Raw genomic sequence first — 9,955 nt, forward strand, 5'->3', positions numbered from 1 at the left:
CGACGGCCGTTCGCGGTATAAATAAGGAGTGTGCGGAAGAGAGGATGAGTGCGATCATACCGGCACTAATGCACCGGATCCCATCAGAACTCCGAAGTTAAGCGTGCTTGGGCGAGAGCAGTACTGGGATGGTTGACCCCCTGGGAAGTCCTCGTGTTGCACCTATTTTTTGATTTTTTTAAATGATTTTTTGGCAAAAGAAAAGTGTTCGTGTATGTGTATAATCGGTCGATCTGTTTTTTCGCGAGAGTTATCGGACTGTTTGTTCATTCATTTTTTTGTTTTCTCCCCGGAAGGCGGCGGCGACGACTGCTCGGAGGAGTCGCGACCGGGTGCTTACTTGATTTGGATATTAATTTTTTGGATTTCGATTGGTTTTTATTACTTTTGTTCTTGTTTTGGATTTTTGTGTTCGGGTTGATTTCGCCGGGGGAAAAGCGGCGGGGGGCTAGGTTTAGGGTGCGATCATACCAGCACTAATGCACCGGATCCCATCAGAACTCCGAAGTTAAGCGTGCTTGGGCGAGAGCAGTACTAAGATCGGTGACCCCCTGGGAAGTCCTCGTGTTGCACTTATTTTTTTGATTTTATTAAAAAAAATTTTGGTATAAGAAAAGTGCTCGTGTATGTGTATTATCGGTCGATCTGTTTTTTCGCGGGAGGTATCGGACTGTTTGTTCATTCGTTTTTTTGTTCTCTCCCTGGAAGGCAGTGGCGGCGACTGCTCGGAGGAGTCGCGGCCGGGCGCTTACTTGATTTGGATCTTGATTTTTTGGATTTCGATTGGTTTTTATTACTTTTGTTCTTGTTTTCGATTTTTGTGGTCGGGTTGATTTCGCCGGGGGAAAAGCGGCGGGGGGCGAGGTTCGCACGACGACCGTTCGCGGTATAAATAGGGAGTGCGCGGAAGAGATGATGGGTGCGATCATACCGGGACTAATGCGCCGGATCCCATCCGAACTCCGAAGTTAAGCGTGCTTGGGCGAGAGCAATACTGGGATGGGTGACCCCCTAGGAAGTCCTCGTGTTGCACCTATTTTTCGATTTTTTTTAAAGATTTTTTGGCAAAAGAAAAGTTCGTGTATGTGTATTATCGGTCGATCTGTTTTTTCGCTGGAGGTATCGGACTGTTTGTTCATTCATTTTTTTGTTCTCTCCCCGGAAGGCTGCGGCGGCGACTGCTCGGAGGAGTCTCGGCCGGGTGCTTACTTGATTTGGATATTGATTTCTTGGATTTCGATTGGTTTTTATTACTTTTGTTCTTATTTTCGATTTTTGTGGTCGGGTTGATTTCACCGGGAGAAAAGCGGCGGGGGCTAGGTTCACGGATGGCGTTCGCGGTATAAATAGGGAGTGCGGAAGAGAGGATGGGTGCGATCATACCGGCACTAATGCACCGGATCCCATCGAACTCCGAGTTAAGCGTGCTTGGGCGAGAGCTGTACTAGGATGGGTGACCCCCTGGGAAGTCCTCGTGTTGCACCTATGTTTGTTATTCGTGGGTTATTTTTGCTAAAGATGTTTTTAATTAAAGCGTGGTATTCGCGTGTATGTATTTTCGGTCGGCTGTTTATTCGTTATTTGTTCATTTTTTTGTTCTCTCCCCGGAAGGCGGTGGCGGCGACTGCTCGGAGGAGTCGCGGCCGGGCGCTTACTTGATTTGGATCTTGATTTTTTGGATTTCGATTGGTTTTTATTACTTTTGTTCTTGTTTTCGATTTTTGTAGTCGGGTTGATTTCGCCGGGGGAAAAGCGGCGGGGGGCGAGGTTCGCACGACGACCGTTCGCGGTATAAATAGGGAGTGCGCGGAAGAGATGATGGGTGCGATCATACCGGGACTAATGCGCCGGATCCCATCCGAACTCCGAAGTTAAGCGTGCTTGGGCGAGAGCAATACTGGGATGGGTGACCCCCTAGGAAGTCCTCGTGTTGCACCTATTTTTCGATTTTTTTTAAAGATTTTTTGGCAAAAGAAAAGTTCGTGTATGTGTATTATCGGTCGATCTGTTTTTTCGCTGGAGGTATCGGACTGTTTGTTCATTTTTTTTTTTGTTCTCTCCCCGAAAGGCTGCGGCGGCGACTGCTCGGAGGAGTCTCGGCCGGGTGCTAACTTGATTTGGATATTGATTTCTTGGATTTCGATTGGTTTTTATTACTTTTGTTCTTATTTTCGATTTTTGTGGTCGGGTTGATTTCGCCGGGGGAAAAGCGGCGGGGGGCTAGGTTCACGCGATGGCCGTTCGCGGTATAAATAGGGAGTGCGCGGAAGAGAGGATGGGTGCGATCATACCGGCACTAATGCACCAGATCCCATCAGAACTCCGAAGTTAAGCGTGCTTGGGCGAGAGCTGTACTAGGATGGGTGTCCCCCTGGGATGTCCTCATGTTGCACCTATGTTTCGATTTTTTTAAAGATTTTTTGGCAAAAGAAATGCTCGTGTATGTGTATTATCGGTCGATCTGTTTTTTCGCGTGAGGTATCAGACTGTTTGTTCATTCGTTTTTTTGTTCTCTCCTAGGAAGGCGGCGGCGGCGACTGCTCGGAGGTGTCGCGTCCGGGTGCTTACTTGATTTGGATATTGATTTTTTATATTTCGATTGGTTTTTATTACTTTTGTTCTTATTTTCGATTTTTGTGGTCTGGTTGATTTCGCCGGGGGAAAAGCGGCGAGGGGCTAGGTTCGTGCGACGACCGTTCGCGGTATAAATAGGGAGTGCGCGGAAGAGAGGATGGGGGCGATCATACCGGCACTAATGTACCGGATCCCATCTGAACTCCGAAGTTAAGCGTGCTTGGGCGAGAGCAGTACTAAGATGGGTTACCTCCTGGGAAGTCCTCGTGTTGCACCTATGTTTCGATTTTTTTAAAAGATTTTTTGGCAAAAGAAAAGCTCGCGTATGTGTATTATCGGTCGATCTGTTTTTTCGCTGGAAGTATCGGACTGTTTGTTCTTTCGTTTTTTTGTTCTCTCCCCGGAAGGCGGCGGCGGCGACTGCTCGGAGGAGTCGCGGCCGGGTGCTTACTTGATTTGTATATTGATTTTTTGGATTTCGATTGGTTTTTATTACTTTTGTTCTTGTTTTCGATTTTTGTGGTCGTATTGATTTCGCCGGGGGAAAAGCGGCGGAGGGCTGGTTCGCGCGATGGTCGTTCGCGGTATAATTAGGGAGTGTGCGGAAGAGAGGATGGGTGCGATCATACCAGCACTAATGCACCGGATCCCTTCTGAACTCCGAAGCTAATCGTGCTTGGGCGAGAGCAGTACTAGGATGGGTGACCCCCTTGGAAGTCCTCGTGTTGCACCTATTTTTTGATATTTGATTTTTTTTTAATTTTTTGGTTAAAGAAAAGTGCTCGTGTATGTATTATCGGTCGATCTGTTTTTCGTAGGAGGTATCAGACTGTTTGTTCATTCATTTTTTTTCCCCGGAAGGCGGTGGCGGCGACTGCTCGGAGGAGTCGGGGCCGGGTGCTTACTTGATTTTGATTTTGATTTTGATTTCGATTGGTTTTTATTATTTTTTTTTCTTGTTTTCGATTTTTGTGGTCGGGTTGATTTCGTCGTGAGAAAAGTGGCGGAGGGCTGGTTCGCGCGACGGTTGTTCGCTAATGCATGATAAATAGGAGTGTGTGGGTGACCCCTGGGAAGTCCTCGTGTTGCACTTATTTTTTTTAAAAGATTTTTTGGCAAAAGAAAAGTGCTCGTGTATGTGTATTATCGGTCGATCTGTTTTTTCGCGGGAGGTATCGGACTGTTTGTTCATTCGTTTTTTCCTTCTCTCCCCGGAAGGCGGTGGCGGCGACTGCTCGGAGGGGTCGCGGCCGGGTGCTTACTTGATTTGGATCTTGATTTTTTGGATTTCGATTGGGTTTTTATTACTTTTGTTCTTGTTTTCGATTTTTGTGGTCGGGTTGATTTCGCCGGGGGAAAAGCGGCAGGGGGGGCTAGGTTCGCGGTATAAATAGGGAGTGCGCGGGAGAGAGGATGGGTGCGATCATACCAGCACTAATGCACCGGATCCCATCAGAACTCCGAAGTTAAGCGTGCTTGGGCGAGAGCATTACTAGGATGGGTGACCCCCTGGGAAGTCCTCGTGTTGCACCTATTTTTTCGATTTTTTTTAAAAGATTTTTTGGCAAAAGAAAAGTGCTCGTGTATGTGTATTATCGGTCGATCTGTTTTTTCGCTGGAGGTATCGGACTGTTTGTTCATTCATTTTTTTGTTCTCTCCCCGGAAGGCTGCGGCGGCGACTGCTCGGAGGAGTCTCGGCCGGGTGCTTACTTGATTTGGATATTGATTTCTTGGATTTCGATTGGTTTTTATTACTTTTGTTCTTATTTTCGATTTTTGTGGTCGGGTTGATTTCGCCGGGAGAAAAGCGGCGGGGGGCTAGGTTCACGCGATGGCCGTTCGCGGTATAAATAGGGAGTGCGCGGAAGAGAGGATGGGTGCGATCATACTGGCACTAATGCACCGGATCCCATCAGAACTCCGAAGTTAAGCGTGCTTGGGCGAGAGCTGTACTAGGATGGGTGACCCCCTGGGAAGTCCTCGTGTTGCACCTATTTTTTCGATTTTTTTTAAAGATTTTTTTGGCAAAAAAGAAAAGTGCTCGTGTATGTGTATTATCGGTCGATCTGTTTTTTCGCGGGAGGTATCGGACTGTTTGTTCATTCGTTTTTTTGTTCTCTCCCTGGAAGGCAGTGGCGGCGACTGCTCGGAGGAGTCGCGGCCGGGCGCTTACTTGATTTGGATCTTGATTTTTTGGATTTCGATTGGTTTTTATTACTTTTGTTCTTGTTTTCGATTTTTGTGGTCGGGTTGATTTCGCCGGGGGAAAAGCGGCGGGGGGCGAGGTTCGCACGACGACCGTTCGCGGTATAAATAGGGAGTGCGCGGAAGAGATGATGGGTGCGATCATACCGGGACTAATGCGCCGGATCCCATCCGAACTCCGAAGTTAAGCGTGCTTGGGCGAGAGCAATACTGGGATGGGTGACCCCCTAGGAAGTCCTCGTGTTGCACCTATTTTTCGATTTTTTTTAAAGATTTTTTGGCAAAAGAAAAGTTCGTGTATGTGTATTATCGGTCGATCTGTTTTTTCGCTGGAGGTATCGGACTGTTTGTTCATTTTTTTTTTTGTTCTCTCCCCGAAAGGCTGCGGCGGCGACTGCTCGGAGGAGTCTCGGCCGGGTGCTTACTTGATTTGGATATTGATTTCTTGGATTTCGATTGGATTTTATTACTTTTGTTCTTATTTTCGATTTTTGTGGTCGGGTTGATTTCGCCGGGGGAAAAGCGGCGGGGTGCTAGGTTCACGCGATAGCCGTTCGCGGTATAAATAGGGAGTGCGCGGAAGAGAGGATGGGTGCGATCATACCGGCACTAATGCACCGGATCCCATCAGAACTCCGAAGTTAAGCGTGCTTGGGCGAGAGCTGTACTAGGATGGGTGTCCCCCTGGGATGTTCTCATGTTGCACCTATGTTTCGATTTTTTTAAAGATTTTTTGGCAAAAGAAATGATCGTGTATGTGTATTATCGGTCGATCTGTTTTTTCGCGTGAGGTATCAGACTGTTTGTTCATTCGTTTTTTTGTTCTCTCCTAGGAAGGCGGCGGCGGCGACTGCTCGGAGGTGTCGCGTCCGGGTGCTTACTTGATTTGGATATTGATTTTTTATATTTCGATTGGTTTTTATTACTTTTGTTCTTATTTTCGATTTTTGTGGTCTGGTTGATTTCGCCGGGGGAAAAGCGGCGAGGGGCTAGGTTCATGCGACGGCCGTTCGCGGTATAAATAGGGAGTGCGCGGAAGAGAGGATGGGGGCGATCATACCGGCACTAATGTACCGGATCCCATCTGAACTCCGAAGTTAAGCGTGCTTGGGCGAGAGCAGTACTAAGATGGGTTACCTCCTGGGAAGTCCTCGTGTTGCACCTATGTTTCGTTTTTTTAAAAGATTTTTTGGCAAAAGAAAAGCTCGCGTATGTGTATTATCGGTCGATCTGTTTTTTCGCGGGAAGTATCGGACTGTTTGTTCATTCGTTTTTTTGTTCTCTCCCCGGAAGGCGGCGGCGGCGACTGCTCGGAGGAGTCGCGGCCGGGTGCTTACTTGATTTGTATATTGATTTTTTGGATTTCGATTGGTTTTTATTACTTTTGTTCTTGGTTTCGATTTTTGTGGTCGGGTTAATTTCGCCGGGGGAAAAGCGGCGGGGGGCTAGGTTCGCGCGACGGCCGTTCGCGGTATAAATAAGGAGTGTGCGGAAGAGAGGATGAGTGCGATCATACCGGCACTAATGCACCGGATCCCATCAGAACTCCGAAGTTAAGCGTGCTTGGGCGAGAGCAGTACTGGGATGGTTGACCCCCTGGGAAGTCCTCGTGTTGCACCTATTTTTTGATTTTTTTAAATGATTTTTTGGCAAAAGAAAAGTGTTCGTGTATGTGTATAATCGGTCGATCTGTTTTTTCGCGGGAGTTATCGGACTGTTTGTTCATTCATTTTTTTGTTTTCTCCCCGGAAGGCGGCGGCGACGACTGCTCGGAGGAGTCGCGACCGGGTGCTTACTTGATTTGGATATTAATTTTTTGGATTTCGATTGGTTTTTATTACTTTTGTTCTTGTTTTGGATTTTTGTGTTCGGGTTGATTTCGCCGGGGGAAAAGCGGCGGGGGGCTAGGTTTAGGGTGCGATCATACCAGCACTAATGCACCGGATCCCATCAGAACTCTGAAGTTAAGCGTGCTTGGGCGAGAGCAGTACTAAGATCGGTGACCCCCTGGGAAGTCCTCGTGTTGCACTTATTTTTTTGATTTTATTAAAAAAAATTTTGGTATAAGAAAAGTGCTCGTGTATGTGTATTATCGGTCGATCTGTTTTTTCGCGGGAGGTATCGGACTGTTTGTTCATTCGTTTTTTTGTTCTCTCCCCGGAAGGCGGTGGCGGCGACTGCTCGGAGGAGTCGCGGCCGGGCGCTTACTTGATTTGGATCTTGATTTTTTGGATTTCGATTGGTTTTTATTACTTTTGTTCTTGTTTTCGATTTTTGTAGTCGGGTTGATTTCGCCGGGGGAAAAGCGGCGGGGGGCGAGGTTCGCACGACGACCGTTCGCGGTATAAATAGGGAGTGCGCGGAAGAGATGATGGGTGCGATCATACCGGGACTAATGCGCCGGATCCCATCCGAACTCCGAAGTTAAGCGTGCTTGGGCGAGAGCAATACTGGGATGGGTGACCCCCTGGGAAGTCCTCGTGTTGCACCTATTTTTCGATTTTTTTAAAAGATTTTTTGGCAAAAGAAAAGTTCGTGTATGTGTATTATCGGTCGATCTGTTTTTTCGCTGGAGGTATCGGACTGTTTGTTCATTCATTTTTTTGTTCTCTCCCCGGAAGGCTGCGGCGGCGACTGCTCGGAGGAGTCTCGGCCGGGTGCTTACTTGATTTGGATATTGATTTCTTGGATTTCGATTGGTTTTTATTACTTTTGTTCTTATTTTCGATTTTTGTGGTCGGGTTGATTTCGCCGGGAGAAAAGCGGCGGGGGGCTAGGTTCACGCGATGGCCGTTCGCGGTATAAATAGGGAGTGCGCGGAAGAGAGGATGGGTGCGATCATACCGGCACTAATGCACCGGATCCCATCAGAACTCCGAAGTTAAGCGTGCTTGGGCGAGAGCTGTACTAGGATGGGTGACCCCCTGGGATGTCCTCGTGTTGCACCTATGTTTCGATTTTTTTTAAAGATTTTTTGGCAAAGGAAATGCTCGTGTATGTGTATTATCGGTCGATCTGTTTTTTCGCGTGAGGTATCAGACTGTTTGTTCATTCGTTTTTTTGTTCTCTCCCAGGAAGGCGGCGGCGGTGACTGCTCGGAGGAGTCGCGGCCGGGTGCTTACTTGATTTGGATATTGATTTTTTATATTTCGATTGGTTTTTATTACTTTTGTTCTTGTTTTCGATTTTTGTGGTCGGGTTGATTTCGCCGGGGGAAAAGCGGCGGGGGGCTAGGTTCGCGCGACGGCCGTTCGCGGTATAAATAGGGAGTGCGCGGAAGAGAGGATGAGTGCAATCATACCGGCACTAATGCATCGGATCCCATCAGAACTCCGAAGTTAAGCGTGCTTGGGCGAGAGCAGTACTGGGATGGGTGACCCCCTGGGAAGTCCTCGTGTTGCACCTATTTTTTGATTTTTTTAAAAGATTTTTTGGCAAAAGAAAAGTGTTCGTGTATGTGTATAATCGGTCGATCTGTTTTTTCGCGGGAGGTATCGGACTGTTTGTTCATTCATTTTTTTGTTCTCTCCCCGGAAGGCGGCGACGGCGACTGCTCGGAGGAGTCTGGGCCGGGTGCTTACTTGATTTGGATATTGATTTTTTGGATTTCGATTGGTTTTTATTACTTTTGTTCTTGTTTTGGATTTTTGTGTTCGGGTTGATTTCGCCGGGGGAAAAGCGGCGAGGGGCTAGGTTTAGGGTGCGATCATACCAGCACTAATGCACCGGATCCCATCAGAACTCCGAAGTTAAGCGTGCTTGGGCGAGAGCAGTACTAGGATCGGTGACCCCCTGGGAAGTCCTCATGTTGCACTTATTTTTTTGATTTTATTAAAAAAAATTTTGGTAAAAGAAAAGTGCTCGTGTATGTGTATTATCGGTCGATCTGTTTTTTCGCGGGAGGTATCGGACTGTTTGTTCATTCGTTTTTTTTTCTCTCCCCAGAAGGCGGTGGCGGCGACTGCTCGGAGGAGTCGCGGCCAGGTGCTTACTTGATTTGGATATTGATTTTTGATTTTGATTGGTTTTTATTATTTTTGTTCTTGTTTTCGATTTTTGTGGTCGGGTTGATTTTGCCGGGGGAAAAGCGGTGGGGTGCTAGGTTCGCGCGACGGCCGTTCGCGGTATAAATAGGGAGTGTGCGGAAGTGAGGATGAGTGCGATCATATCAGTACTAATGCATCGGATCCCATCAGAACTCCGAAGTTTAGCGTGCTTGGACGAGAGCAGTACTAGGATGGGTGACCCCTTGGGAAGTCCTCGTGTTGCACCTATTTTTTTGATATTTTTTTTAAATTTTTTGGTAAAAGAAAAGTGCTTGTGTATGTGTATTATCGGTCGATCTGTTTTTTCGCGGGAGGTATCGGACTGTTTGTTCATTCGTTTTTTTTTCTCTCCCCGGAAGGCGGTGGCGGCGACTGCTCGGAGGAGTCGCGGCCGGGTGCTTACTTGATTTGGATATTGATTTTTTTATTTCGATTTATTTTTATTAAATTTGTTCTTGTTTTCGATTTTTGTGGTCGGGTTGATTTCGCCGGGGGAAAAGCGGCGGGGGGCTAGGTTCACGCGACGACGTTCGCGGTATAAATAGGGAGTATGCGGAAGTGAGCATGGGTGCAATCATACCAGTACTAATGCACCGGATCCCATCAGAACTCCGAAGTTAAGCGTGCTTTGGCGAGAGCAGTACTAGGATGGGTGACCCCCTGGGAAGTCCTCTTGTTGCACTTTTTTTTTTATATTTGATTTTTTAAAATTTTTTGGTATAAGAAAAGTGCTCGTGTATGTGTATGTGTATTATCGGCCGATCTTTTTTTCACGGGAGGTATCGGATTGTTTGTTCGTTCATTTTTTTTCTTTCCCCGGAAGGCGGTGGCGGCGACTGCTCGGAGGCCTGCTTAGGGCCTCCCCTTAAGCATTGGGTCATTTTTGACCTACTTAGGGCCTCCTCTACTTCATTCAAGGTTTTACTCACATGGTTCCATCTTGGATCATGACTCTGGTTCGTACTTCTTCCGGCGGTTAGTCCGGTAAACCCTTAACCCTAAATTTCTTTTGGTCCTAACAATTGATATCATAGCCCGGACTGCAGAAGGTCTAACCGTCGACTGTGTACAAGAGTTATGATATAATTGAGACATGTAAGTAGAATATTAACCTCGAACAAAGGAAGTA

General features: G+C 47.2%; 21 non-coding genes across 21 annotated transcripts; all 21 read left to right on the top strand.

The window, feature by feature from the left end:
* Nucleotides 1–46: 46 nt before the first annotated feature.
* LOC121988214 lies at nt 47–165 on the top strand. The gene has a single exon (XR_006113949.1). It is a non-coding gene; the product is annotated as a 5S ribosomal RNA (ribosomal RNA).
* Nucleotides 166–457: 292 nt separating this feature from the next.
* On the top strand, nt 458–576 carry LOC121988029. Its single transcript, XR_006113790.1, has one exon. It is a non-coding gene; the product is annotated as a 5S ribosomal RNA (ribosomal RNA).
* Nucleotides 577–917: 341 nt separating this feature from the next.
* On the top strand, nt 918–1,036 carry LOC121988074. The gene has a single exon (XR_006113836.1). It is a non-coding gene; the product is annotated as a 5S ribosomal RNA (ribosomal RNA).
* Nucleotides 1,037–1,369: 333 nt separating this feature from the next.
* On the top strand, nt 1,370–1,486 carry LOC121988142. The gene has a single exon (XR_006113892.1). It is a non-coding gene; the product is annotated as a 5S ribosomal RNA (ribosomal RNA).
* Nucleotides 1,487–1,820: 334 nt separating this feature from the next.
* Nucleotides 1,821–1,939, top strand: LOC121988086. The gene has a single exon (XR_006113846.1). It is a non-coding gene; the product is annotated as a 5S ribosomal RNA (ribosomal RNA).
* Nucleotides 1,940–2,277: 338 nt separating this feature from the next.
* LOC121988154 lies at nt 2,278–2,396 on the top strand. Its single transcript, XR_006113898.1, has one exon. It is a non-coding gene; the product is annotated as a 5S ribosomal RNA (ribosomal RNA).
* A 337-nt stretch (nt 2,397–2,733) lies between these two features.
* On the top strand, nt 2,734–2,852 carry LOC121988006. Its single transcript, XR_006113782.1, has one exon. It is a non-coding gene; the product is annotated as a 5S ribosomal RNA (ribosomal RNA).
* A 337-nt stretch (nt 2,853–3,189) lies between these two features.
* On the top strand, nt 3,190–3,308 carry LOC121988052. The gene has a single exon (XR_006113814.1). It is a non-coding gene; the product is annotated as a 5S ribosomal RNA (ribosomal RNA).
* Nucleotides 3,309–3,989: 681 nt separating this feature from the next.
* Nucleotides 3,990–4,108, top strand: LOC121987988. The gene has a single exon (XR_006113773.1). It is a non-coding gene; the product is annotated as a 5S ribosomal RNA (ribosomal RNA).
* A 342-nt stretch (nt 4,109–4,450) lies between these two features.
* LOC121988103 lies at nt 4,451–4,569 on the top strand. Its single transcript, XR_006113863.1, has one exon. It is a non-coding gene; the product is annotated as a 5S ribosomal RNA (ribosomal RNA).
* Nucleotides 4,570–4,913: 344 nt separating this feature from the next.
* LOC121988097 lies at nt 4,914–5,032 on the top strand. The gene has a single exon (XR_006113857.1). It is a non-coding gene; the product is annotated as a 5S ribosomal RNA (ribosomal RNA).
* A 338-nt stretch (nt 5,033–5,370) lies between these two features.
* On the top strand, nt 5,371–5,489 carry LOC121988131. Its single transcript, XR_006113885.1, has one exon. It is a non-coding gene; the product is annotated as a 5S ribosomal RNA (ribosomal RNA).
* Nucleotides 5,490–5,826: 337 nt separating this feature from the next.
* On the top strand, nt 5,827–5,945 carry LOC121988018. The gene has a single exon (XR_006113785.1). It is a non-coding gene; the product is annotated as a 5S ribosomal RNA (ribosomal RNA).
* Nucleotides 5,946–6,282: 337 nt separating this feature from the next.
* On the top strand, nt 6,283–6,401 carry LOC121988259. The gene has a single exon (XR_006113992.1). It is a non-coding gene; the product is annotated as a 5S ribosomal RNA (ribosomal RNA).
* A 292-nt stretch (nt 6,402–6,693) lies between these two features.
* On the top strand, nt 6,694–6,812 carry LOC121988063. Its single transcript, XR_006113825.1, has one exon. It is a non-coding gene; the product is annotated as a 5S ribosomal RNA (ribosomal RNA).
* Nucleotides 6,813–7,153: 341 nt separating this feature from the next.
* Nucleotides 7,154–7,272, top strand: LOC121988040. Its single transcript, XR_006113803.1, has one exon. It is a non-coding gene; the product is annotated as a 5S ribosomal RNA (ribosomal RNA).
* Nucleotides 7,273–7,610: 338 nt separating this feature from the next.
* LOC121987994 lies at nt 7,611–7,729 on the top strand. The gene has a single exon (XR_006113778.1). It is a non-coding gene; the product is annotated as a 5S ribosomal RNA (ribosomal RNA).
* A 338-nt stretch (nt 7,730–8,067) lies between these two features.
* Nucleotides 8,068–8,186, top strand: LOC121988271. Its single transcript, XR_006114001.1, has one exon. It is a non-coding gene; the product is annotated as a 5S ribosomal RNA (ribosomal RNA).
* Nucleotides 8,187–8,478: 292 nt separating this feature from the next.
* On the top strand, nt 8,479–8,597 carry LOC121988109. The gene has a single exon (XR_006113869.1). It is a non-coding gene; the product is annotated as a 5S ribosomal RNA (ribosomal RNA).
* A 338-nt stretch (nt 8,598–8,935) lies between these two features.
* Nucleotides 8,936–9,054, top strand: LOC121988165. The gene has a single exon (XR_006113909.1). It is a non-coding gene; the product is annotated as a 5S ribosomal RNA (ribosomal RNA).
* Nucleotides 9,055–9,392: 338 nt separating this feature from the next.
* On the top strand, nt 9,393–9,511 carry LOC121988120. Its single transcript, XR_006113879.1, has one exon. It is a non-coding gene; the product is annotated as a 5S ribosomal RNA (ribosomal RNA).
* The last annotated feature ends 444 nt before the right edge of the window (nt 9,512–9,955 follow it).

The sequence above is a fragment of the Zingiber officinale genome, chromosome 5B (assembly GCF_018446385.1).
Source record: "Zingiber officinale cultivar Zhangliang chromosome 5B, Zo_v1.1, whole genome shotgun sequence".
Taxonomy (NCBI): Eukaryota; Viridiplantae; Streptophyta; class Magnoliopsida; order Zingiberales; family Zingiberaceae; genus Zingiber; species Zingiber officinale.